At 36.0% G+C, this 6314-nt stretch overlaps 1 protein-coding gene across 24 annotated transcripts in view; it reads left to right on the top strand.

Moving 5' to 3' along the window:
• The window catches only part of LOC139357469 (endogenous retrovirus group K member 6 Env polyprotein-like), a 340316-nt gene that overhangs the window by 16435 nt on the left and 317567 nt on the right, over positions 1-6314 (top strand). The window lies entirely within an intron of this gene.

Below are 6314 nucleotides of genomic sequence, written 5' to 3'. Positions count from 1 at the left end.
TGAAAGGTGTTGAGGAGATGAAATGCCAGGGTGAGAGGCAGTTCCTTGCTCACTGGGTAGCTCCCATTTGGATTAAGAAAGTGTCCCTGGACAGGTGCAGCAATTATATGAAAATGGAAGTATTCTGTGTATTTATGAACTCCATCAAATGCTTCCTTGTTTTTATGACCCTGAGGGATGGAGGGCTGTCTTTTGTTTGTTCTAAGGTTTACAGTCAGGGCTCTCACACCAGGTTCCAATTCACAGTTGCAGATAAGACACTGTTCTGGGGCTCACAGAATCCCTCAGATCTTCCAAAAGAGATGAAAACCTTCATCCCCTAAAAGAGAAAACTCTCTATTTGCAAGTGGACTGTTCCTATCAAGAGAATTCTATGAAATGTTAATTTTTTAGAACTTATAATATTGATTCTCTTCTATATAAAGAAAATGAGAAGTTGCACAGTAAAACAATGATAGATTAAAAACATTTTAAACCTCAGCTCTATTCTTTTTACTACTTGGGTGACTATGGGCAAGTCACATCTTCTAAGTCTGTTTTTTAATCTGAAAAAATACAAACAATAAAACTCACGTCATCAAGTTGTATGCTAGTAAAAAAGTATCTTAGCACATTGCCTAGTACATAGTTTGTCTAGTTTTTTTCCTAATTAACAAAGTTCAAAACACTTTGTACAACTAATCGGTTAAAGATTAGTTTTTTCTAATAATGATTTATTTAAATTATTATTCAATCTTCATTATCATTATAATCATAGCTTCTATATACTACCAGAATATAATTATAAACATTATAAAAGATTTGAATGCCAAGGTAAATTTGTTTTTTAATAGGAAACCACTAAAGGCTTTTGAGCTTGAGATTCATTAATTTCTTGCATACATACCTATTACTTGCTTACCATGTGTCAGACGCTGTTCCAGAAATTGGCAACAAATGGGTTTAGCAGACAAAAGTTTTAAAGTTTACATTCTCGTGAGGATAAATGAGGAGAGATGTTCTATCATAAATGATCATCTGAGAGCAGAGTCCAGGAATTTAATAGAGAGTGAAAAGAAGACTGAATGAATGGAGAGAGAGATCCAAAGGTGATGGGAAGGCAAGAGGGAAGATTGATCTAGAGGGAGAGTAAAGAGTCTGTTTTAAAATGTTGCCAAGGCATCTCATTACATGTCTCCTGAACACATCATAAATGGGAGACTGTGGTTTGGGAGAGACTTCAAAATCTGAGTTTAATTTGCACTAGTATAATTCTGAAGTTTAAAATCGTATGAAAGCATAGAGTAGGAAGAGAAAAGAGGAAATAAATGAAATAAAAATAATCTCATAAGCAATGAGATTCTTCACCTTTAAACAATGAAGAAGGTAGTTGAGCTTACCCAGCAGCAGCCCTGGGAAAATCAGCATGTTGAGAACTTCCACATTAAAATCTGCTTAAATGTCCAATACACATTTCTGTTGTCTTATCAAGGGGAAAACATGTCATAATCCATGACAAGAATTGGAAATTTCTCTGAATGTGCCCTGAAGCAAACAGAGTTATTTACTCAGCCAAAGTAGTTCAATAACCTTATTGCTTAGAAAATGATTGTTTCTTCTCTGTGGAAATAATTTTACTTTCTTGAAAGAAGACCAAGGAACTCACGTAGTTTCTCTCAGAAAATATTAAGAAAGTTTGGGGTTGATGACATGAGAGTTAGCGACTCACCTTGGGAAGAACCGCACATCAAATTGAGTAGTCAATCTGCAAATAAACATTATTCATGTATTCCATTTTAAACTGAGTCACCAGATATGCTGTTGCTTTTGTAATGGAGAAATGTAAAGGGAATAATGAAACCTATGCATTATTAAAATACCAAATATGAAACTATAACAATATTATCAAAATAACAGATATTCACTACAAACAAAATGTCAAATGTGGAAGTATAATTCAAGAATAACTAAAGCAATTGAAGGCAATTGCTGAATGCGTGGAGCTTTCAGTATGGTTTAGGAATATATATGTATAGTACCTAGTAGATGCTATGTATTTTTAGCTATTACGATAACACTATTAATGAATAAATACATCCATGAGACCCATGGCTGCCTTTAATGCCTAAACCACATATAATATAAGTGCCTTTCTCCCAGAGTGTGTCTCAGAATATGGTAATTGTGACTACCTCTTAATGCCCCTAACAGGTTTCTTATTAAATGAATATGTCACTTCTCCTAAAGTTAAGAAAGTAAAACAAAGACATAATATTTGATATTCTCTTTCCATCATTTATGAAAATGTTTTAATTCTCTTCCTTCTGTGGGTTTCCAAAAGCAAAAGTAATTTATGCAAAATATCTAGTCACTTATCAAAATGAATTAGTTGTGATGGAATCTCACACACATAATAAAGAAGGGATTCCAGCTTATGCCCCTTATATTGCTAGAAAATTGGGTTTGTCCAATACTGTATTCTTTCTTTGTCAATAATGCATAGACATCAAAGTTGGACCAACTGATCTTTAGCTCGTAGTTGTGAGCTGTTGGGTAGCGGTATTGGACGAGACTTTGCAGATTTGAAATACAGGCCCAAACCTAGGGTATGTGTCTATTCCGGGAAAGATGAATCACTGACCCATAAATGGTAGAAACAGTGGCTTAAGGAATGATGCTATGTAAGGGACTCAGTGGTGAATTCTTTCTGGTGTGGCAAGTGTGATATTTAGAAGCAGAGGTGGTTACATCAGCTTTGATCAGTGGGAGTCCATGCTGTTGAGACCATGGATGGTTTCCATCCCTGACCTTACATTTACTCCATTTATGTGTCTATTTTACCAGCACTGGGATGAACAATGATAATGATTGGCTGAAGTCAACTTGCTGAGTCATTCTGACTTCTTAGTTATTTAAACCTTCTCTTGTGGTAGATGATTTCTGGTAGCTATAAATATGCAATACTAAGATAGTCACACCATAGCCTCAGTTCCATAGTCTATTCATATAATTTTTCCCAGACTTCCTTGTCCCTGATCTTTCAGACTTTCTCTTTTCAGATGACTGACCAATTAGCCAAGGCATTTGCCACTGTTCATGAGGCTATATAGCCTTAGCAGATAATGGATACTGAATTCCAGTCATTAGATTTTGAACTTTCCAGCCTCCAAAACTGTAATAAATAAATTTTGGTTCTTTATAAATTACTTAGTCTCATACATTTTGTTATAGCAGCACAAACAGATTAGAAAGACAAAAATTGGTACAGGGAGTGGGTGCTGTTATACTAAATATATGAAAATGTGTAAATGACCTTTAAATTCGATAATAGGTAGAGGCTGGGACAATTTTGAAGTGTATAGTAGAAAATGCCTAGGTTACCAGGAATGAAGCATTAAGAGTCATTATGTTGAGGGCTCAGAAGAAGAGGAGAGCTATAGAGAGAATGTTGTTCTTCTTAGAGATTATCATGGGTTCATAATCAGAATTCTGGCAGAAATATGGACAGAAGAGGCAATTCTGATGAGGTCTCAGACAGAAATAAGGAATATCTTATTGGAAACTGAAAGAAAAGCCATCCTTGCTACAAAGTGGCAAAGAACTTGACCAAATTGTGTTTGTGTCCTAGTACTATGTAGGGGGCAGAATTTAAGAGCAATAAGCTAGTATATTTGGTGAAAGAAATCTCCAAGCAAAGTGTTCAGGCTGCTCCATGTCTTCTCTTGACTGCTTATAGTAAAACATGAGAAGAAAGAAATGAATTAAAGACAGAATTTATAATGAAAAGGGGAGCATAACTTAAGGATTTACAAAATTATCAGCCTGACCAGGTTGTGAAGACTAAAAAGGCTTGTTTAGAAGAGAATATCAAGATTGTGGTCAAGCAAGTGTTTGGTAAGCAGATCAGTACTGATAGAAGAAAACCAGATGCTATTCTTCCATTCTTATGAATCATAGCAGTATTTCCAGGTGTGGAATACGCTGCTTCCAGATGCCAAAGATGCTACCAGACAGATATGTTTTATTCTTAGTGGTGAGAAAAGCAATTTCCCTTTATTTTGCGTAAAATTTCCTGGTATGTTCTAGGCAAGCATAACTTCAAAGATTCCCAAATTGTCATAGGCTGTATTGCCCACTTTCTGAATCTAATGTGTCTTACAGAGACCCCTAGCATGCTTCCACATTTTACTCATATGTCATTGACGTTATATTGTTGATATACTGAGTCAATATAAAGTTCCATAGAATAAGATAGTCAAAATCCTTTTTGTACTGTAATATGAGAGAGAGAAAGAATGTTAAGCATAACCTGGGCAAAAATAAATATGTAAACTCTTGTCCATCTTATGTGATTATAAACAATGTATTGTTCCCCTTCTTACTAGGGATAAAAAAGAAAGTGTTTACTAGATAAATGGGTGTATACATTTGAGTCCATGTTAATTTGCTTTTACACACCTACCATATTCATCAAAGCAGCTGTAATAAGAGGTGCTACTTGGTTGAGTTTTGGGTAGTCTACTTTAATCCTCTGGTATGCATCTGATATTTTATAGGGAATAAGTGGGGAATTAAATGCAAACTACCACATTTATCTTTTAGGTCTGCAGGAGTTTACAAATCTCTGATATTTCTTTTGGGATGTGATATTGTTTGTAAGTTACTATCTTGGTTGGGGATAAAAAGGCAAATTTAGAGGTTTTTTACTTGATTTTCCTACTCTTTCCAATAGTTCTGGCCCCATAGATCAGGATGTAATGTGAAAAGTTGTGTGAATTATCAAGAATGTCCATTGCCATTTTATCTTTGGAAACTAGGAAATAAGCACTGGTTGGGTTTATGTACCTAGTGGACCACTATGAGCTAGATATGGACCAACATTCCACCTATTACCTGACCTTTATATGATTCCACTCTAACAGCAGTGACTAAATGACTAACTTAGTGTTTTTCCCTGTTCTATGAGTCTTTTAATTCCCCCTTCTACATATTCTGCGTCTTTTACACCTTCCACGGTCCTGTCATTTCTCCTTCCCTTGGCACGGAGGATCTCTGTCTAAGTTTACAAGAGCCATCTTAATAGAATAACAGCACAGTTTCACAGGGTCCATGTCAGAGATTTAAAATCTGGTGGCATAGCAGAGTGTTCTCCTATCAATAAACTTATCCCCATCCAGCTTTCTACCCAGTACCTGCCTTTTTTTCCCCTTTGATCCTGTGTCATGAAGATATGGTATTATAGTTACTCTGCTGGTTACTGGTAGCACATGTGCTCTGGGTCCTGCAGCTTCTTCTGGGCATAATCCATTTTATCTTTCAGGAAGCCCAGGGCTTCCATATCCAGGTTATCTTGTTTTATATCTCAATCCCAGGTATATATCTGGCATCTAAGAAATAAGGTAGGCATAGATCCTGAGCAGGCATAGATTATCTTACAAGGCAAATCCTCTACCTGTTCTCCAAACAGTAGGAGCGGTGGTGAGAGAAAAAAAGTGGGACATTTTTGCGTGCCCAGATGCTTCATGGAAATCTTAGGTTTCTAGAATTTTTAGTGTATTGACCCAGAATCCCCCACTCCACGTCTCTGTGCCCTACTCCTTCCTAACTAGGGTGTTGGACTTGGCACAGTGGACTTGCTAGGGCTGAGAATTCATCTTTCTTTGCTATTCTTATGATTCAGTCTTCATCTTAATCTTTGCTATTTTGACCTCAGGATGGAAAAGATAAAAACCTTTTTTATAAGTTGTGTAGCAGGTACTCTCATTTTCACACTTAACCTTAAATTGCTAGCATATTAACCTGAACCTTTCCTTGGGGTTTTCTAATGCATCAATGCTACTGAACAGTAGTCATCTGATTTCAGATATATGAGGACCTCAAACAACTCTATAGGAAAAAATATAATGATATGATTTAAAAGTGGGCAAAAGATTTGAATAGACATTTGTCAAAAGAAGACATACAAATGACAAAGAAATATGAAAAGGTGCTCAACATCATTGATCATCAGAGAAATGAAAATCAAAACCATGATGTGATATCATCTCATCCCAGTTTAAATGGCTTTTAACCCAGACAGGCAATAACAAATGCTGGAGAGGATGTGTAGAAAAGGGAAGCCTTGTATACTGTTGGTGGGAATGTAAATTAGTGTAACCACTATGGAGAACAACTCTGGGGTTCCTCAAAAAAACTAGAAATACAACTACTATATTATCTAGCAACTGTACTGCTGGCAATATACTCAAAAGAAAGGACATCAATATATCAAAGAGTTATTTGCACTCTCATGTTTATTGCAGCTCTGTTAACAGACAAGATTTGAAAGCAACCTG

Source organism: Macaca nemestrina, chromosome 12 (genome assembly GCF_043159975.1).
Source record: "Macaca nemestrina isolate mMacNem1 chromosome 12, mMacNem.hap1, whole genome shotgun sequence".
NCBI classification, from domain to species: Eukaryota; Metazoa; Chordata; class Mammalia; order Primates; family Cercopithecidae; genus Macaca; species Macaca nemestrina.
Note: the sequence above shows the minus strand (reverse complement) of the source record. Positions and strands in the feature narration are given on the sequence as shown.